Below are 23,671 nucleotides of genomic sequence, written 5' to 3'. Positions count from 1 at the left end.
CGAACCGAACCGAACCGAACCGAACCGAACCGAACCGAACCGACCGAACCGAACCAACCGAACCGAACCTAACCTAACCGAACCGACCGAACCTAACCGAACGAACCGAACCTAACCTAACCGAACCGAACCTAACCAACCGAACCGAACCGAACCGACCGAACCGAACCGAACCGAACCGAACCGAACCGAACCTAACCGAACCTACCGAACCGAACCGAACCGAACCTAACCGAACCGAACCTAACGAACCGAACCGACCGAACCTAACCGACCTAACCGAACCGAACCGAACCTACCGAACCGAACCGAACCGAACGAACCTAACCGAACCTAACCTAACCGAACCGAACGACCGAACCGAACCGAACCGAACCTAACGAACCGAACCGACCGAACCGAACCTAACCGAACCGAACCGACCGAACCGACCGAACCGAACCGACCGACCGAACCGAACGAACCTAACCGAACCTAACCGAACCGAACCACCGAACCGAACCGAACTAACCGAACCGAACGAACCGAACCGAACCGAACCTAACCAACCGAACCGACCGAACCAACCGAACCGAACCGACCTAACCGAACCGAACCAACCTAACCGAACCGAACCAACCGAACCTAACCGAACCTAACCGAACCGAACCGAACCGAACCGACCGACCGAACCGAACCTAACCGAACGAACCGAACGAACCGAACCGACCGAACCGACCGAACGAACCGAACCTAACCGAACCGACCGAACCTAACCGAACCGACCGACCGAACCGAACCAACCTAACCGAACCGAACCGAACCGACCTAACCGAACCGAACCTAACCGAACCGAACCGAACCAACCGAACCTAACCGAACCGACCGAACCTAACCGACCGAACCGAACGAACCGACCGAACCGACCGAACGAACCGAACCGAACCGAACCTAACCGACCGAACCGAACCTACCGAACCGAACCTAACCTAACCTAGACCTAACCGAACCGAACCGAACCGAACCTAACGAACCGAACCGAACCGAACCTAACCGAACCTAACCGAACCGAACCGACCGAACCGAACCGAACCTAACCGAACCGAACCGACCGAACCGAACCTAACCGAACCTAACCGAACCTAACCTAACCGAACCGAACCTAACCTAACCTAACCGAACCGAACCGAACCTAACCAACCGAACCGAACCGAACCGAACCAACCGAACCTAACCGAACCTAACCGACCGAACCGAACCGAACCGAACCTAACCGAACCGAACCAACCGAACCGACCGAACCGAACCGACCTAACCGAACCGAACCTAACCAACCGAACCGACCGAACCTAACCGAACCGAACCGAACCGAACCGAACCGAACCGAACCTAACCGAACCTTTCACAAATACTTAGCAGGTAATTCCTTTACTATTGTGACGGATCATGAACCGTTAGTGTCATTGTTTTCTGAAAAGAAATACCTACCGAAAATGTCTAATGCTAGATTGCTCAGATGGTCAATAATTTTGTCATCTCATCAATATAAAATACAATATAAAAAAGGGTCACACATTATGAATGCCGATTGTCTGTCTAGATTACCTGTCAGTAGCGAAGTTGACTTAGCAAATTCTAATCTTGTTCAATTGTTGGATGAGAATTATGATTGTAATTTTGTATACCTGTCGACACCTTTAGTATCGCACAAGGAAGTGGCAGAAAGTACAGCAGAGGATGTTGTACTTAGTAAGGTCGTTGAAATTGTTCAAAACGGTAATGTAAATGAATTGAAAAATGACAATGTGTTGAGTAAATATTTTAAAATAAGAAACTTATTATCAGTACAAGAAGGTTGTTTAATGTATGGTAATAGGGTAGTCATTCCAAAAGTGTTAATTGCGAAAATATTAGATATAATACACTCTGATCATGTTGGTATCACTAGAAGTAAGCTACTTGCCAGGTCATATGTGTGGTGGTTCAATATGGACAACGATATTGTTCAAAAAGTTCAAACTTGTAAAGTATGTCAACTTACTCAAAATAAAATTAAAAGTAAATTCAAGTCTTGGCCAGAATCTAGTGGTCCCTGGCAACGTGTTCATATTGATCTGCTTGACACCCACAAAGCAAAAATGTTTATAATCATGGTTGATTATTCAAAATGGGTAGAATGTTTCATTGTAAATAATACTAATGTGAATACTATTATTAACAAGTTGAATGAATGCTTTTCTAGATTCTCAGTACCTTGTGTAATTGTCTCGGACAACGGTCCGCCATTTCAGTCTTTTCAATTTAAATCTTATTGTCAAAATAGAGGAATAAAATTGTTGCAAATTGCTCCATATAATCCAAGATCGAATGGATTAGCTGAAAGAGAGGTACAATCTGTGAAGAAATTGTTAGCCAAGTCAATTCTGTCAAACAATAACGTTTCACTAGAAACCAGCTTGAACCAATGTTTATTCTCTTTAAGGTCTACACCATCTAGTGTAACAGGTGTTTCACCTATGAGTGTTATGCATAATTTCAAAGCAAAAACTCCAATCTCTGTGTCAAATCCCAATTGTAGTCAACAATATAGTTCTTTGAAAGATCAAACAAAAAATTCAATTAGGAAAAAAGTATCATTTGATTTGAAAAATGAAAAAGATTTTGTTCTTGGTGAAAAAGTGCTTGTAAATTTGTCTTACAGGAAAGGTTTTGTGAAATGGTTTCCTGCAACTGTTATGAAAAAACTTGGTAATGTCATGTATATAGTCAAATTGTTATCTGGTGAAAGTATAAAAGTACATGTATCACAATTAAAAATTAGTCGTCTTGATGAAAAGGATCATGTTTTTTTGTATTGGCCTGTAGTTGATGAAGAAAAAGGCAATGATGTAAATTATGAAAATGTTGATGACAGTGAGCGACCGAGCAGGGTGAGGAAAGCTCCTGTGAGGTTCTCTCATAGCATGTATCAATAATGTAATATGTAATTGTCTCATTTTAGGGGAGAATAATGTAATGATTCGATATTGTAATATATCGATAATCTAATATCGATATTGTATAGAGTCGAGAGTCGAGGTTTGTCTCATCGTCTCATCAGTTTGTCACTTGTCATGTTGTCTGCCTATGAATTATAATAAGTCTCAGTCAAAGTATATCAATCAGTTTATTATTTATCCATCTTTCATTAGTTTAATGTATCAGAAGTGAGTATACAACAAAACATGACACAGGAAAAATTTTGTTTGAATAGTAATCAAAATTGATACAAATGGGCCAATTTTATTAGATAAAGAAAACATTTTCCCGGGGGAAGACTACAGTATAGGCTACTCCCTTCCCCATGGGAGACATTCCATACCCTCCCGGAGCATAGCTCCGGTACTTTCTTGTGTCAAGTATCAAATAATTAACTATGCTTTTTTAGATTTCTATTTAAAAAATATTATGCACATAATTATATAGCCTACCTGTATGGGCCTACAATATAGAATGCAGTTATTATACAAGATATTGTATCTTATCGCTCAAAACGATGAAAGATTCAAGGCTGCTACCGTACTCCTTTAAACTAGTGACCGCACTTGAACTGGCTCTGCTTAATAATCGAACCCCACCTTGGAATAATATTATATCATATCCATCAAAAATATTGATATATTATATCCTTTCCATGTCCACATCATCATTTCACATACTGTACCCGCTCTTTCGAGGAACACGTTCAGTAAAAAACTTCCACAAAAAATAGGAAAAACAGACTATCATAAAAATTTTCAATTCTTAATAAGGTATAAATCATTTGCGCTCTTTATTTATTGTTTAAAAAATTATATTTTAGTTTTTTATATCGACATCTTCTATAAAATTATTGAATAAAATCTCAATGCCCATTGCAACTTCAAAATAATTAATCACAGTTATATCTATGCAATATGCAATTGTAAATAAGACAAAAAAACTCACGTCCCTTAAAATAAGAGTGCCGTCTCTGGTGGATGTGCTGCCACATTTCCACTTGTTCGTCAAGTAAATTTAAGGGCTCATTTCCGAGCTCGGGATTTAGCTAAGTTCTAGACTTTAAACAGCTGGAGCCAGAAAATTGGCTTTCCGAAAAAGGGCGTATTCGTAGTTTTTATGGTAATCTTCATTTTCTCATTTCTATAATTATTGGAGACGTTTATTGCCTTGACGAAATGATACATTTCTAAATAATTCAAAATAGGTAGCTGAAACTTTACACTATTTTCTCTTTATTTTGTGTTCAATTTTATAGTTTTTCAAAATTTAATTTAAACGTGGACTACGACGACGCCCCGTTTCGGAAAGCCAATTTTCTGACTCCAGTTATTTAAATTCTAGAACTTAGCTAAATCCCGAGCTCAGAAACTGGCCCTAATATTTTATATTTTCAAATCACTCCAATTATTCCAGTCCGTTCATTCCATTCAGCTGTATGTATGAGTGAATTAACGAAGTTGATAAATTGTGACCCATTAAAAAAATATGATTCCACCTCTTGGCAGGATATAATTAGCAACGTCCCGTCCGAATCCCTCCTCACAGGGATAATAAACCGATTTTCAGTAGCCGCTACCAGGTCTAGTAGACGCCAAAAGTGGATTTAAATAATAACAATAGAGTACTTAAAGTGAGAAAACGGAAAAAATGACATGAATTCAATAATTATAATAATTAATGCTGTTTAATTCATAGATAGTAAAAAATAGACTCAATTACAATTTTACGATATAATTCTAAACAAAAACACTTATTTTAGAGGCAAAATAATCAAAGTGTTAAAAAAGATCACCATTACACTACTTCAACAAACAGAGTGCCCCAATATTAGATTTTATCAACTTGTAGGTTATACAATTCAAGAGATTTAGGTTATTACAGAATGACCCAAAAAGAATGGTCGGCTTTTAAGTGACTATAACTAGAATAATTTCCAACATACATTTTATTTCTATATATTATGAGCTTGTTCAATTGTCTAATTTCAGAAAACGTCATAATTAACAAAACTGCTTCAAAGTCGTCGACGTTCCATTAGGTGGCGTGATTATCTTTTGGCCTTTGTTTGCCGCTCTTCCTTTACAGTATTATGTATGTTAATTATGACGTTTTCTGAAATTTGACAATTGAACAAACACAGAAATATAGAAAACTAAATGTATGTTGGAAATTATTCAAGTTATAGTAATTTAAAAACCGACCATCCTTTTTGGGCCATTCTGTATCTTACAACAACACACAACGTTCACATTACACATAAGGAACTAATTTTATCATCGGAAGAAACATAAATTATCAGCCATACTAAATTAGGATATTTATTGAGAACAATATTTTCAATAAGTCAAAATCACACTGATTATCCAGAAGCGAAATGCTAGTTGCAATTCAATACAGAAGTGGAATTAGTGTTAATCTAGCTCTAGAAGATTCACATTTACGAGTAACATTTTGAATGAATAACGCAACACATTGAAAAAACTGTAAAACGAGAGAAGGAGGTAGTAATTTCAAGCATCTTTTAAAATGAAATGTTAGTAGCAGACAGATTACTAAATAAATAACCATGTTTTTCAATGTGTTTCGTTATTCATTCAAAAAAGTGTTGATTTAAGTTTCATTACTTTACCCATCATTTCTTTACAAACTAAAACTTCAATCAGCCGCCATTTTTGGTAGAAGTATCATAGAACATTTTTATTGATGCCATATTTCTAGTTTTAAAAAAGCATTTAAAATGATGTAGCACACAATGGGTGTTAACAATATTAGAGTTACAACCCCTAAGTCACCCCCTTCCTTATGAGGGGTTGAAATTCAGTCGTACATCAAAAGGTAGAGTATTCGTCCAATAACTTATCATGAAAGTTACAGTATTATAACTACAACAGTCTCCAACTTATTGAAGGGTTCCCATACATTATGACTTACTCTGTATAAATACATTTTCAACTCAACTAACTTAACTACCGTATATGATATGTGCAGAATAATAGTTTCTTCGTGTAGATACCTCTCCAGCCGCTTCCAGTAGAATGGGAAATTATCAATTTTAAAAACAACTTCCTCACTTTACCAAAAGCGGCCCAGAGATCCTTGTTTGTCAGCTATCTTGTTAACAATAAGTTAATACAAAAGTGGTGAGTCTTTTTTCCTATTACATGAATATTAATTTCATTTATTGACTGATGGAAATATCGGTATGGATCGCTAACGATTTTTCATCACTGTATAAAAAAAAATATTAGAAGTTCAATTCAAATTTATGTTAAAGTAACTTGAGAGTAAAGCAACAAGGAGACATAATTTTAGGGCCGGCCTCCGAGTTCGAGATTTAGCTTAGTTCTAGACTTTAAACAGCTGGAGTCAGAAAATTGGCTTTCCGATATGGAGAGTAGTCATGGTTTTTAATATATTTATTTTCTCATTTCTAAAATATTGGAAACATTTTTTCTTGACAAAATGAAGCATTCCTAAATAATTAAAATAGCTGAAACTTTACACAATTTAGTCGTTATTTTATTTTGTGTTCAACTCAAGTGTTTTTGGGAAATTTAATTTAAACGTGGACTACGACGAGGCCCCGTTTCGGAAAGCCAGTTTTCTGACTCCAGCTGTTTAAAGTCTAGAACTTAGCTAAATCCCGAGCTCGGAAACCGTCCCTTAAAATATTTTTATGGTAAACTTCATTCGCATTGATCTGGCAAAAACCCATGCACAATTCTGGGTGATTCACAACCGAACAAAGATAATTCAAGAAACATAAATTCGGGTTGACCGTCACCTTTTCAAGTAATTCATCTAGCACTTCAATCTCAAGGGTTTACTATAAAATGAGGATTATTGACATATCGGAGATGTTATCAATTGACTTATTATAGCATGGTGATCCAAGTCTGAGCAGAAGTAATCTATGATGCAGCCTGGTGTATAGACTGGATTTTTTTTAAGATTTCGTCTTGGAGACTCCAGGAGGGAGTATAAGACAAGTCATTCTTATGTATACTCAAATTCCATACAGTACAGAACAGTCAAAGTGTATAAATCACCAATCCATACGGAATAGTCAAGTGAAATAGATGGTGATGTTCTTGGTTGTGTGGTATAATAGCAAGTTCCGTTGAAGCGGCGACAAACCAGTTCAACTGAAACAGGAGAAAAAAGCGATCATGCATGCAGTACGAAAAAAATTAATTTCTCTGTTATTCTTCGACCAATCTTAATAAATTAGGTATCATTGGAATTGTGAAAAAATTTGCTAACTTTTTTGTCTCTTGTAAATTTTCTGTAAAATGGACGGTTTTCGAGATATTCGCCATCAAAAATTTAAAATGGCCGCCATTTTGAAAAATTTCAACGAAAAATTTTTTTTTATTTTTTATAGTTGAGTCTTTATAGCATAAATATTCATGCCAAATTTCAGATCAATACAACATTTCGTTCTTGAGATAAAAATTTTTAAGTGAAAAAAACAAAATGGCAGCTATAAGGATAACCGCTGAGTTTTGGACACTTCAAATATGACATTTGTAGTCTCCTAGCATCCAGGTACAATACCCTAAAATTCTCGACACTACTTCTGAAACACCCTGTATATAAAAATGCATGTGGTTCGATAGACATTATACTACTGCTGTGCGAGGTATATCGAGGGGGTGTTTCTTCTCTTCAATAATATCTTCTAAAATTATACTGCTATGAAATCTCTTTTGATTGGTTTAGGAGCTTATAGTGACAAATGCACAGATTATTATCATTATTCAATTGTCACCTAGTTAAGCAACTAGCAGCTACGAGCCAGGAACTTCAATGAAAAATATTCATAAAATTCGACTTCAGGCTTATTAAACTAATCAAAACTAATAAATAGAATCATGTCACATTTGAAATTTTCAAACAAAACAAAGTTATTCAGCAATCAATTCAGGTCAAGAAGGCATATTCAATTTTTAATTTCAATACTTGGGAACCTGCTAACTTGCTGCAACTATTGTAGGTTTGGGCCTCGGTCATTCTATGAAACTGAATTTTGAGCTATAAGCTTATAAGAAAACAACAAGAGTTTGGCACTCACCATTTTAACAATTTAAACTTGGACTCTTCAGAGACACTCACATACGATTTAAGAAAACTCACTATACTTGAGCTCACACGCACAAATTATTTCCTGATTCTTCTCTTACTAACTCTATAAAATTTGATTTCCTATTTATATAGATAAAAATTACTGATAACTGAAATTTGTCAATTAGTCCCTCTGGATGGGAAATTGACCCATTCAGAGGACCGAGGCTCGCACACCGTTACACGATGTTTTCCGGTAACATCTCAATTAGGACTGTGGCCTTTTCACTGAAAATTATTCCCCTTCCACTAGCGTTGAGCATAACTTTCAGTGGAAAAGCCAAAGCTGCAAAAAGGTCAACGTTCGTAAAATTCCCAAATAAAGAAGCTTTTTCGACATGAAATTGAAATTGTATTTGAAAAATGCACGAAAATTGCTTTAATTTCGACAACTAAGCAACAAGTTAGCAAATTCAATAAAAACATGGTCAATTCTCATACTAAAAACTCAAGGTTCAACATAAGGTAAAAATCAAAGTTCTTTCAGTTCAATAACCTGCAAAAGAATATAAGATACACAGAAAAAAATAACTACAATTATATCCACTCAATATCACACTATTACATTTCAAACAATATGAGTATGAAATATTCACAATACAGACAATTAAAACTTACAAAACTACATTCCAAACTACAATATAAGATATCCAAAAACTGTAAAAAGATTTCACTTTTGACACTGCCAACTGAATGAAATTTTGTGAGTTGTGATTACAGTAGGAAAGAAATAATTCTTGTTAGGATGTAGTAAGCTAAATGAGCTCACCCATCATCTCTCGTTCATCACTGCTCATATATTTTCTATGATATGCACAACCATTCTATAGTGAGGTCCACGTTATAATGGCAGTGGAGAAAGATAGCAAAACAACGTTGCCGATCCTCTGTCTTGTCAATGCCTTCTATAGACGGTAGCTAATACAGGTTTATTGATATAATATTTAACTTATTTCTTGTTTGAAATAATCAATTTTATTTTATTAAGCACGAAATTATATTTTCCAATAATTTCATACTGAATTTTAATGATGAAGATGAAATATTTTGTTAATTTATTATTAATTCTACATTGTTAAAAGACGATCTGGCAACAGAGTAAAGCGAGAAAGAGATAGTGCTATTTGCTTTATTGAATGATAGACAAGGATAGCAATACCATTGCTAATCAAACACTGCCATTATAACGTGGACCTCACTATAGGAAGTTGTATGGTCGCTGAAGAGAATGAATTATTATTGTTTGTAAGCAGGATTATACCAGGGTCATCTTTTTCAACCTCCGATCTCATATCATACGACACAAACAAGCGATAGGGGGGCAACTTTCACAGAGCTCAACAGTTAAATATCATTCCCACCAAACGCCCTGTGATCCATGCGGCCAGAACGTGAATTTTTGTCAAGTTATAGAACCACAAACATGGCCGCCTAACTTGAGTCTGCTGCCAAGTGCTAGTTACGTAGCGTTATTAGTTTTTGCAAGCAAAATGCAAAAGTTCAGCATAAATATGAAAATTATTTTAATAATGTGTGGTTACCGGAAATCAGATGCATTTGAGTACCAAGTACTAAATGAAGTAACGTGAGTAATCAAAGTATCGTTTCTATTGAATACGTTAAGTAGTGAGGGATAATGACTGCATCAAGTAGATGCTTAATACCAACATAACAATATCACTGAAGAGAGAAAGAAACCGAGGATTAACGTGCCGTTCGTAAGATTTGGAGCCAAGCCATATGAGGCGTTTTTCAGACGAGTCGACAGGGCAGGAAGCTCTCAGATTGACTGATTGGGTAGGCGTTCCGGAATCAGCTGATAATTAGCCAATCGGTGAGCTTCCTGCCCTGCCGACTCGTCTGAAAAACGCCTCATGTGGCTTGGCCCTTGGATCGTATGGATATATTGGAATATTACGCTAAGGAAGCGGACCTCAAACATAAATTCGGCAGACATCTCTAAAAACATATGAGTAAATTTGTAAATTCTTATTTGAATAAGCTTGAGATAATATGTCAGCAACAGACTAAAATTTTTTTAAATAGTTTTATAAACAGACTATGTCTAAAACCCCAACAAACCGACACTGTTGGAGTTTTGATGGAACATGTGTGACAAGCTCATGTGAGCATCATCTGTGCTCTAATTTAGATTGACCAATAATTTATTGATGATTGAACAATCTATAAATTTGATGATTGAACAATCTATAAATTTGATGATTGAACTAATTTATAAATTTGATGGGCAAAAATATGTATTCAGTCCAACGCTCACCTTCAAGCTTAGTATTGATAGAAAATCCAAATCGAGCACTGGAGGAGCATCTACTATTTCAAGATAGAGCCTGCCATAAGCATGAATATCAAGATTATCAATCCATTCTAAAAAAAGAGTTATACAGCATGGGTTAAATTGTGTTTTGTTAAAGAAATTTAATCTAATTATTATTCTTGTAGATCCATCTATTCAGTGCGCTCCTTAATTAATAAATTATAAAAGTGTATGAACTGTCAAAAGTGAGGAAATTGTCATGATGAGCAACGAACTCCAATTTCAGGAAACAGTTTGGAAATCTGTCAATGGCTTATTTGTAAACGTAGAGCATTTTAATGAAAACGTACAGATGCAAATGAATCTATAAATTAAATAAATATAAAGAATTTATTATTAATATGGTAATATAATATACAATATCATATAGTAATATGATCGATATTAGTAGTCACTAATAGGCCTACTATATATCGGCCTGTCTCCCAAGATCTTTCTTAATTGAGATTTTGATTGGTTGCCTATCAGGGATTTGATGTGCTCTGGCAATTTATTGAAAAATATGACACCTTTAATAAATTAATCATTCTCTGTTAGTTTCTTATTTACCCTTATCCTGTGATAAAATTTAGAGTTTCTACTGTTCTTGCTATGTATGTCACTTGAAGCAGTCAATTTATGTGAATTTTTGTGGATGAAGATTATGGTTTTATATATGTAGAGAGCATAAACTGTCAATATTTTATAGTTTTGAAATGTAGTTCTACAAGAGTCTCTATATCCTAGTCTAAAAATATATCTCAATATTCTTTTTTGAACGGGAAAAGGTCTATTCATGTATTTATTGGCAGCTCCTCCCCATATTATACCATAGGCTAGATGAGAGTACATGATTCCATAATAAATCAGAAGAAGCCGATCTTCAGTTAAATATTTGGAAAGCCTTTTGAGAATGTAGGAATTTCCATTTATTTTATTTGTGATGTAATTGATATGATCTTCCCGGGTCAGTTTTTCAACAATGTGAATACCAAGAAAATTCAACTTTTTCCTTACTTCTAGTGGTTCATATCTACAAGAGCAGTTTGGATCCAGTGAAAATTTATGTAGAAAACTTTGCATAGATGGGGCGGAGCTCTTGAAATTTCTACAGATGTGGGACTTGTGGCAGTTGATAGAGCTTATCGATGACTATTTTAGGTATAAATTTGACTGTGAAAAACCCTGTTTTTGACAACATTTTCGCCATTTTAGCCGCCATCATAAATTGCAGTTGATCGAAATTGTTCGAGTCGGATCCTTATTGTTTAAGGACCTTGTTATAGCCTACACTGTATCTTATAATATTCAACGTGACATTTGCCGCTTGCGTTATATGGTAATTTTAAATGAAAAAGAAATTAGACCTTTACCTTCGATCTTGTTATGGGTGAATCGAGCATCTGCACTAGATGCAACGCCAACTCTTTCACGATGGAACTCAGCCGGAATATTCTTGCACTTCATTCTATAAAGAAGAATAATTCAAGTTTAGAAGTTGTTAATCAGTTGGTTTCTACAATTGTTCACTAAAGGCGTAATCCCTTAGCGATGGCTCTAGCAGCGCAGAGGAAAAAAGTTGTTGGGAATAGCACTTTGGGAAGTAAATTGAAATAAAATGATTTTATATACCGTACACAATTTAACTTAGGCTATGCGTTAAATAATATCAAAATCAAAAAATCAAAATCAAATCATTTATTGTCACACAACATTAAAATGTTACAACAACGTCATTAATAACACAGAAACATCAGTTTAAAAATCTATTACAAAGAAATCTTCAACTTTCATTGACTAATACTTTTTTAAATATTTACAGTAACTATTAAAGCTCATTCTTTTGATATTTTCAGGCAAAGAGTTATAAAGTTTTATTGACATGTATTGCCAGTTTTTTGGGAACTTGTACACTGGCAATACTCGACTCTTATATTATTCCTATTTCTAGTGTTATGTTGGTGTAGGCCTATACTAGAGTTAACATCATATTGATTTTCAGTTTTCTTCACTGAAATCAAGCATGACAATACATACAAAGATGGCAGAGTTAATAGTCCGAGTTCAATAAATGATAATTTGCATGGATTACGAGGAGCCTTGTGGCAAATTATTCTCACTGCTTTCTTTTGACATTTAAACAAGATGTCTGTAGTTGAGCCATTTCCCCACAGCTGGATTCCATATAGCAAAAGGCTATGAATAAGGGCAAACTAAACACTCATTAAAACAGACATATCTACAATATTACATAATCTACGTAAAAGGAAGATGCCCTTGTTGATTTTTTTTATAAATATATGTTATAGCCTATATGACATTTCCAAGTCAGGTTAGTATCAATTCTCACGCCAAGAATCTTAGGCTTAATTGACTTTATGTCATTAATTTTTCTGTCAAAGCTCAAAGTTATATCCTCTGTTTTTGTGGAATTAATGTTCAGATTGTTTGCTGCACACCAATCTTCAATTTTAGAGGTATTATTCAATGTGTTAGAATACAAATGATCCTTATTCTTATTAGCCACTTTCAAACCTAAGTCATCTGCAAACAAATACGAAGCACTATCGTCATTACAAGAATCAATAATAATATTAGGCAAATCATTAATATAAACAATGAATAACAGTGAACCAAGAATGGAACTTTGTGGCACACCGTATTTGACTATTCCACCTCTATAATACTCGCCAATTTTTTAAAACATACTGTAACGGTACTCTTTTTGTAAGATAGGAATAAATAAGGTCAACAGCCAATTGATTCAACCCGTAATAAGATAGTTTATGACGGGTCCGTATCACAGAGACAAGTTCTCACAGAGACAAGTAGTGTTTTTGAACGATATTAGTGTCACAGAGACAAGTTTCATAGGAACAAGTTGTTTTATAAATGGCAGTCTCACAGGAACAAGTTCCCACAGAGACAAGTTGAGTCTCACAGAGACAAGGTGAGTCTCACAGAGACAAGGTCTGTTTCACTGGAACAAGTAGTGTCAGTGGAACAAGAAGAGGGGTAGAGTCCCATTCGAACAAGTGTAGTGTCACAGAGACAAGGTCAGTCTCACAGGAACAAGGTTGGTGTGGTGTGTTGCCTACACATGAAGATGAAGGCATTCCATTTGCTCTAATAAATTGGATGTCATCTGTTTTTTAATATATATACATATATATTATGGTGACATGAATAGAATAGAATGACTGCCTTTATTTTTCTTAGAAAGCGAAGTTAGGGCGCAGTCGACCCTCTCTTACACTCAACTCTCTATCAAGTATTATAACAATACGAAAAAAATAAATACAAATAATATGATTAAAAACAAACAATAGTTAAGTTATCTACTTATTTAAAATAATAACAAATTTTAAATTATTGAAAAGAAAGAGAAAAAAATGACATTGAAAATAATACATAACAATGCTGAATGATAGTATTTTCTGATACTTCATCACTTTAGTAAAAAATAAGACACTACAGTAGGCCTACATAGCAACTGAAGTGTTTGCTATACATTTCATTTCTTACTTATTATCACTATGTAAATCTCGAAGTGGATAAGTAAATTACATTATGATTTATTTAAATAGTAAAATAGAATCTTCCTTCAATCAACAAACAACGTCACAAACAACGCTTCTTCAATCCACGTGACATACATATATAAATATATAATTTACATATGTTAATAATGTGGTGACATCATTTGAAGCCAGCTTTAAACGTTTCTCCTGTGGAGAGAAAATGATGAATTTAGTAGACTGTTTAGTGGATCCTAGACATTCAGATTCAAATCTATAGGTACATAACAATTGATTCCCCTTTTCATCCAGGATATTTGTGGTTTCTTAAAATTTCGATTTATTGACCGAGCGAAATGAGTTCTAAGATTCAAGTCGACGGCTTTGCATTTCTCTTTATGTTTATATGTTCCGCAATTACGGCGAAACGCAGCAATAGATTACCATGAAATTTTACAGGTATATTTCTTTTCAAATTGTGCCTCGACGTATATACAAGGTTTTTTGAAAATTTTGCATTTTAAGGTTAATACAATAGGTAAAGTCTCCTTCGAACGCCAATATTACAGTAAAAATCAGAATAGAATCATCCATAATAATTCAGCTGTTGAGTGGATTTTTAAATGCATGCAATAACGCATGCAATTAATATATCAATGTAACTTAGTAAAAAATCAGCTGTCGTGTTGACTATTCATTGCATGCAATGACGCATGCAATTAATAACGGAAAGAAAACATAGTATTTTCTCTCGACCTTTATCTGCTTTCAAATCGGGCTGACCTGTTGCCAGTGTGTTGAAGGAGATTAGCTTTTGATGTTAGCATATTTTTGATACACTAACCCCAACAGCCATTAGCCGTTTTCACACCGACATCTTGCCGACACAACATACAAACAGGATTTACTCTTATGGACAGTATGAGACGAGGCTGTGTTTTATAACTGCGCGAGGTCTACTGTTCATAGAACTACTAGTCCAGGATCAAAATGTCGTTTTACAAAAATCATCAAATATTTAATAATTCAATACAATGATACATGTACAAATGTAAAGCTGACTAGCACCCAGGTAGAATCAATTTATTCTTAAATGATTTGAAATATATTTCAAGTTGTTAGGCTTCATTTATTCATTGAACACCTATTTTATCATTATGTGTTACCAGAACCTATTAGAATTATGTAGATTGCCTTTAATGAATAAATTGAGTTCCATGTAAATGTATTATTTCCACCAAACTCCAAAATAACTATTTCAATGTGACTTTTAATTGTTCAGTCAATATAAAATAATTTTGATTCTGCAGTAACTTATGCATAAGTGATATCAATGTAAGAAAGAACAGATTATATACTTCTAGATGAATGTAACAATATTGGAAAGATGTTATCCAACGGTATTTGAATACACCCCTGACTGTTACTGTATGGGAGTACCACCAGTAATTTATAAGTTTTCAATTCGTCAAAAGAGTGGTTATAGATAAAATAGTGTACTCAACGGTTATAATCTTCTCCTATCTCTATTTTTTCTCCTTATTATTGTTCATCTTCTTCCTGCCGCCAAAGTGCAGTACTTTATACCTGGCAATAGAATTTTTAGAAATAGAAGCATCTGGTTAACTTTGGTTTTACGCTTCAGTGAACATAGTCTATGAGCAGGGTAGTTCTACCTGGACACCACCGATGACAAATTGACCGGGCTTTCCAGAAGTACCTAACGGGAAACATTTGCTTTGTTTCATGGAAGCAAGGCATTGTAATACTGAATGAGTATTTATAGTTCTATAGAGCAAGGCCTTTTGGTTCTAATACCCGAGACGTCAGTCTGCAGATTGTTGTTATGGAATGCAGAAAACTTCTTTCACCAACCTTAGACAATAAATGCTGTTTCAAAAGATTGAAAAGATAGCATGCCGCTTCCAAAATCTATGGATATGGTTTATGTATTATATATATATATATATATATATATATATATATATATATATATATCTGTAAGTGTAGCGTAAGGGACACACTATTATTCCTCACCCACCATGTAGCATATAATATATCGAACTCTGTCACTCCCACTCAACCACATCACTCTCTTACACATACCCTTTACTTCGGGCTCACTCTCTCTCACTCTCTCTCTCTCTCACATGATAATGAATTAAAACGCAGATTTCTGTCTTTGACACTAATATCATGCTTTAGTTAGATCAATAATGTTTCAATTGCCATCTAAATCTAGGTGAACTATTTGTAACACATAAACTAATAATTAAAACCACCCTAAATAAACCTTGATTAGTCCCAACTGATATGGTTTACAGTAACTTTAAGGACATGACAATAAGACAATAATTGTGGGTTGGAAACGTAATTTTGAATATTTATTATAATAAAATATAATCCCATTTTTCTGGTGCTCCAAACTCGTTATTTAATAATAAACCTACAGTTTAAGAGCCATCACTGATAAATATGTCACTTAGTATAAATACAGAAGAACAAAAATCATATACCTTATTCCGGGACACTTTCTCATTAATTCTTAATTCTCGTATAGCCTATGTGTGTGATAAACGAAATTTGAATTTGAAATCACAACATTTTTTGAAAAACATACAGTTTTGAATTACGTGCTTATTCTACGAAAATTGAAACCCCTTTCTTAGCTGGCGTCTAGGAATAAGAAATGTATTGACCGATAAATACAAACAATTTGGATGTAGATTAGGCGAATAGGCCTTGTCTAAAAGGATTCAGCTTATAGTCTGTTATACAATAAATGAGCAATTCAATTCATAACATCTTAGTAGTCATCTTATGAATAGTGTTATCATTCATCAAATCAGTCTTATCAAGTCATAATTATCATCACCCAGTACAATTGAATAAATTAAGTCATACATTGAAAAAAGACATAAACTATTTATAAACTCACAGCACTGAATATCATATTTTCAACAATTTGAAAATTAAATTATGGAACAATAAGCATTTTCATTCAGAATTACATTTAGTGCGTTTTTTAATTTATTCAGAGGCAAGTTTCTTCTAATATAAGATAAAGGCAGATTATTGAACATGGAGTACACTAGATAGGAATAAATTTCAAGCTCTTACTCAATCTGACATTAGGAGTTACAATACTCTAGTAGTCCAGATAACAGTAGACCTCACTGAACATCCTTTGCAATGTGGTAACGAGAATATTCAGCCATCTACTAGAAATGCTATCTACTAGGAATAAAGTCATTGTAATAATATCAGGGCTTTTATAAAATGTTTGCCAATGGCCCCACTAAGAAATCTGATCAGGCTGGTTGGAGACTTCCAATCAACCATACATTACATTACATTACATTACATTACATTACCAGGGCTACCAGACATTGTTTTGCAGTAGTCGTACTATATCATAATGGAAAAAGTAGAACTTTGATATGAAAGTAATGAACTCACTCCGCTACAAATAAAATCTATTGGTGTGCTAATCTAAATGTTGCACTACTTTAATCCTGTAAAAATGAATACCGGTATAATACTTATTCTGAATTGATGGAATCCCAAGTCCCATTGCGCTTATGATAATTTTAAATGTTACTTTATTAACTCAGTAAGTTCAGAAAGTTATTGCTCAGTTGAATCAGAGCTACGATTAAAATGATGATTTGGGAATTATCAAGTGGCACTTTTTGTTTTTCACTGGGATTTTCATTTTGTAACATGTAGAGACGCTTGTAGAACAACAATCTGTTAAATTTTTTATGGGAAAGATTTTATGAGGAAAATGAAGTTTTTCATTGACATTATCATCCGTAACTCGGAACGCCATGATAAATCTTGGCATCTAAAGCTGCGTTTACACTAAAGTTATTAACGAAATGTTAATAACTTAATCCTCACAAATTATTATAGATTGAACGGCACATGAAAAACACATATGTTCATCATGTGTATGATAAGTCATGTTCAATCTAATAGAATCTATAGAATCTATTGGTGTTGACGCAGCTTTACTCTGTGACTGTCTGGAGTTAATATTATATCAATTTGAATTTACAATTCGAGACCGCAGCTCGGAAAAAGAAGAGATGATTAGCTCATAATATCGGGGACCAAGCTTCGCTCAGGAGTACAAAAGCATAAATAATTTATTACGAAAGAAGGAATTATAATGAAAAACCATTTTGGCCATGTGGTTTTTAAGAAGCGGTGATGAATAGGTCAGTGGTAGGCTATTTGGCTTTTATATATTCCATTTCATATTCATATTGATTACTCTTTCGGGTTGAAGGTTATATGTATACGCATTAGATATATTGGAATAGTTATCTTGGAGTTTGTTAGAAATATATTACATTTGCATAGAACTCAATTTATTTATTTATTTAAGTTATCTTCTATCTAATTCTAATAGGTTACCAACCCATCCCTATCTTATATGATAAACCTTCAATCATAATCATATACCTGCATGATTAAAAAACAGCAGACATTCAATTTACTAGAACAAATAATGGAGTGCCTTCAAGTTCAGATGTAGGCAACACGCCTAACTTCTTCCTACATTCGCTACGGTACCTTGTCTCTATGACACTGACCTTGCTTCTGTGAAACACCTTGTTCCAGTGGGAACTTGCTTCTGTGAGACTGCCATTTATAGCGCTACTACTTTGGACGGAGACCTTGTCTCTATGAAACTGCTTGTCTCTGTGGGAACTTGTTCCTGTGAGACTGCCATTTATAGAAATACTTGCTCCTGTGAAACTTGTCTCTGTGACACTAATATTGTTCAAAACCACTACTTGTCTCTGTGAGATTTTGTCTCTGTGAAACATCCCCTTTATGACATAATATAGTATGAGTAATATAATAAACAACAATTTTGGTGTAGTGCACTATATTTATGGGCTTCTGACAATTAAGTTAGTTAGGTTTGGTATGGGTTGTGTAGGTTATTAAAATCCATACAGTACCGTACTGATCAATGTTTATCACAAAAGTCGATGTAGCCTATATTATTTTACTCCCACAGGTTGCAGTGTATGAGCTTTTCTAGAAGTGACGTGAATTTTAAATTAGTATGAACAAACCAGATTTTTTAATGATTTTTCCAAGCGATCAATTGATTACTGTAGATTCATAAATTTGGAAAAAGGTGCACCGTATTTTATTGCCATTTGAAAAGATATTCATCTGAAAAAGAACTACCTATTCAAATCATGAAGATTTATTGACAGACACCCATATAGGGCACTTTTTTTAGAAATTTCAAGCAATAGGAAGTTTATAATTGAGCAGGATATAGGCCTAGTTTACTAAAGCACAGTTCCAAGTAGAATTTAGTTATGTTACCGTACTCTTTATGCTCAAGTTACCTACTCGTGTAAAAATATTTGTTGTATGGTATGGAGTTGACTTGACTTGAATTTCATATCAATTGTTTGTTTTATTCTGATTTGTATATTCAGATTAATGATTTACCTAGTGTATAAATTGAAATGGACATACCTAACCTACATAATATTTGGACAATTCAAGACAAAATTAGGAAATTGAAGAAGTTTTAGGCAATAGCCTGTTTTTTCTCCACCAACTATTTTATTGTTTGCTCTATCCAATAAATGAATAAGAGTTTTAAATAGATTAGCATCCTTGCACTCTAATCCTAACCTACAAATTTGACTAACCTTTCATTTACTTTAAATGGTTTTTGTATATTATTATAAAAAATCACATCATTTCTATTCTTTACTTTTACTACTCTATTGAAATATTTTGTCTTCTGAATAAAAACCGGCTAACGTTACTAATTACGGCACATTTGTAGCCCCACTATTTTTGAAGATATCAACTCAATTTTTTTTTTAAATGAAAGAGAAAGAAAAAATAGGTGTCGCTAGACTAATTTCAACTCAAAAAAATAATTCTAAATAATAATAAAGGAACTTCAAAAATCTCACATAAACTAACCTTATTTTCAGTACTTAGTCAGTATTTTTACTCTTTATTTACTGTTGAAATACTTGCATCTTGAATTTTTTGCTCATGAAAACCTGAATAAATGTTACATTTTATGGCCAACATTGGAGTCTTTCACCAAATCTCTATAGGTTACGTGATTTCAATAGTTACCTAACTGAAAGCTTCAGTTGTGAATTGTAATCCTTGCTGTCCAATTTCTACAAAATTTAATTGCTGGCACAATTTAAATAGGCTTAATTGGATCACGCAACATAAAAAATTGAGCTTATTAGATAAACTTTAGCTTTACTGTATTTGTATTATACACTAGCCCACCTTTAAAAAATACATTTAAGAAAGAATAAGTGTAAAAATAAATACATCAAATCTCAACAGACTGCATAAACTATAAACATTCTATTATAGAAAATTAAAAAAAAAAAACTAGTTTTACCTTCAAGAACAGCTCAAGACCGGCTATTACAGCAATATTTGCAAAAAGATAGTTCTATATTCACTTTTAAATATTTTAGATAAGAAACTCAATTATCAGAGCACTTGTATGGCTAAGCAGTAGGCCTATTAACACTGTAACTTGGGCTACATTAATTTCGCCAAGGCTTCAAGTAAAGCAATTCAAACAATTAATTTTATGGATGCATAACAACTGTAGTACATATATTCAAAATGCTCAATAAATATTCAATCTAGTATTTATTAAATATAACTGATTTGCACCTTGTCTTTTATGCAAGTTTCCATTATATCAATAGGGCCATTCAAATTTTCCGCCGCTTCTTGCCTCTCTCTGTCATGGCTGCCCATGTTCAATTAATAACAGGAATAGCGGCCACTCAGCCACTCTATAGTTTACTATATTTTAGCTCGTTGGAAAAATCTGGAACTCAAAATATCAGGGCCAGAGTGGGAGTACTGGTAATGTGTTTGTAAGAAATGGTTCAAGTCTGACTTATTTTCTAGAATGATATGGACTAATTAGCCCACTTAGGGTAATTCATAGCTCATTATATATTAATTTTGGACGGAAATATTAGACTTTAACTTTAAACAGTAGAAACAACTTGGCTGATCTTTTTGGACTTGTTTTTCATTATCAAAATTTGGGAATAGGATACTTTTGGACCTAGTCTGTCGTTCTTTTTCAATTATATTCATATGATTTGCGATTGCACCAAAAAATAAATGGAAGTAATATAATATTTCCCAGATAATATAATATTTTCTAATAAAATATAATACATACATATTTATTATTTTTTTAGAAAATTCAATATGTTATCAATATAATTGTATTATGTTTATAGGTTATGTTATGATATGAATAATAATAATGATGTAGTCTAACTTAAGTGTAACATACATTTGTATTTCGCAACAGAAACAGCTTCTTATGGAATATTGTTTTACAGGCTACTATTTTTTCATGTAGGCTAATGTATTAAAATGTAATTATAATTAAGATTGGGATACAAAACAGTTATTTGTATATCTAGAGTGAAAAGTATGACTTTTTCTCCCTGTGGGAAAAAGTTTGAAGCCCGAGGCAAAGCCAAGGGCAGCAATTTTCCTGAGGGAGAAAAAGTATTTTTCGCTTGTGATTTACACAACATTTTTCCTTCATCTACATTTTTTATAGAAACTGCAAATGAAATCATTCTAATAACTTACGTATTGGTGACAATGATTCCTAACAACATAACCTAAATCTAAAACCTAAAAACCGGTCGTCTGATTGGCACTGCCGATTGCGCTATCTATCGGCAAAAGTTGTAACAATTATATCAGCTGGGCAGCTACCAAAAATGGCTGTCTCCAGATCACGCGGTTCAGATTTGAATTCCAGATCAAAAATATTTGTTGGCTGGTATTTTGAATAGAATAAAATATTATAAAATTGTATAAATTTTTATTGTCTACTAATATTAAGAATATAATAATTATCATACAAACATATATTTCATGAGTTGATCAAATTTCTGGTTGTGGTATTGAATTCAGTTGACTCAATGACAGACACCTCTATTATGCTTTCTCATCTGAGCTTAGACCTTCTAACCTATTACAATGTAAGTTTCAAAATAGAGATGCTCCCCATGTTATTTAAATGGAGTCACTTTTACTCCCTGGAGAGATTTTCTGTTTTTTACTACCGAGAGCAAAAAAGTGACACTTTAGTATTAGGTTTCAGGGAGTAAAGTAAGTACTTTAGACAGTAGGTGGAGGGAAAAATACTTTTTGGTTAGTGATTTCTATTACATTGTGACAGAATTTGGTTTCTCGATAATTCTCATCATGAGGTAAGTTTAATGTGGACTAAGTTACTAAAGTTGATAATTTTATTTTAAAATAGCAAATTTAATTTATTAATAATAGGCTAGCAACTTTTATTAATTTATTTGTTCTATCATTAGAATACTTGAATAATATTAGATTAGAAGTATGGGTACTGAATAGGCTAAATATATTTAGACCTTATTCCCTATTGTGATATATTTATGAATTTCATCTTCTTTTAAATACTGTAGTTAGGTTACTGCATCATTTATTCAATAAATTTAAAAAAAAGGATTCGCTAACATAAGTGACTTACATGTAGGCCTACATGTCAGGCTACTTGTTGGAAAATCCATTTAGAGAAATTATTCAAGATTAAGCATAGAGTGGTTTAGCCAAATGTGAATTGTTTTATAAAATAAAGTTTTTCAGTATTTTATAAAAAGTTTTCCACTAACCAAATTATAAACTGAATGAAATTCAACCAGACTCACTGAAGCCCTAGAGCTGATTGGATTGGTTGTTTGAAGATAATTTATATACGGTACTCAGACTATTGTAATTTGTAACATCATAGAGAAACAATAGCATAAAAAAACACCTCATGGTGTTTAATTTAATAGTTTAGTATAGGGCTTTAAATTTCACTGTTAACTCAAGCCGCTGATATTCCTATGGTATTTTTGCTTTATGGTAACTCAATATGAATATATAATGGCCCATATGAATAAAACCAGAGCAAATGCTCATGAGCAAGAGCATGGAGCATAAGGTTTTGCTCATGAGCAAAAGGTAGAAGCAAAAGCATTTGCTCATTTTTATATGAATAAGCTTTACCTTTTACCCTTACCTTATGCTCCTGAACTCTGGAGCAAATGCTCACGTATTTTAGAGATTTTTCATCAGCTGATTCGCTTTTGTAGCCTTGTACACACGTCCGTACAGATTTGCGCGAACAATCGTATGTACACATGCCTCGGCATTCACTGTACGTCCTTGTGGACGCGTTCCACGTATGCCTCGGCATTCAAAAAGCTATCTGATCTGCATACGACACGAAGACATGATAGATGTAAATTTTCCACATCATGACAACAATGGCGTCATTCCATCATTGAAGATAATATTATTACAAAATGCAACTGTATCATTTATTTTAATGACTTGTATAATAAAATCGAAATTAAAACTTAACAAACGATTTTGGTGGGTTGAACGATTGTAGGTTGGAGTAAGGAAATAAATTGCTACATGACATAAGATATGAGATTGTCAATTCGAACTTTATTAGGATGTCAAAACATTATTTTGTTAATATACTGAATCTAATTCAACTAGCTATCCAAACAAATGATACCAGCATGAGGGAAGCAATAACTTTACAAGAACGATTGGCCCTAACTTTGAGATTCTTGGCATTAGGCGATTCATTTGTTGGTTTCCAATCTATTCTGAA

The 23,671-nt window shown here is 33.8% G+C and overlaps 1 protein-coding gene across 5 annotated transcripts in view; it reads right to left on the bottom strand.

The window, feature by feature from the left end:
• Positions 1-6,554: 6,554 nt before the first annotated feature.
• The window catches only part of LOC111063252, a 182,764-nt gene continuing 165,647 nt past the window's right edge, over positions 6,555-23,671 (bottom strand). For 2 of the 5 annotated variants that reach the window (XR_005571618.1, XR_005571615.1), the window contains 3 exons: positions 11,812-11,906; positions 10,403-10,509; positions 6,555-7,145 (listed from right to left, as the gene is read on the bottom strand). The gene's annotated coding sequence lies outside the window, so the exon portion shown is untranslated. Of the gene's footprint in view, positions 7,146-7,616; positions 8,411-10,402; positions 10,510-11,811; positions 11,907-23,671 lie in introns of those variants that run through there. The other 3 variants (XR_005571616.1, XR_005571619.1, XR_005571617.1) reach the window with 3 other exon arrangements.

This window comes from Nilaparvata lugens, chromosome 6 (assembly GCF_014356525.2).
Source record: "Nilaparvata lugens isolate BPH chromosome 6, ASM1435652v1, whole genome shotgun sequence".
NCBI classification, from domain to species: domain Eukaryota; kingdom Metazoa; phylum Arthropoda; class Insecta; order Hemiptera; family Delphacidae; genus Nilaparvata; species Nilaparvata lugens.
This window is presented reverse-complemented; position numbering and strand designations above follow the sequence as displayed.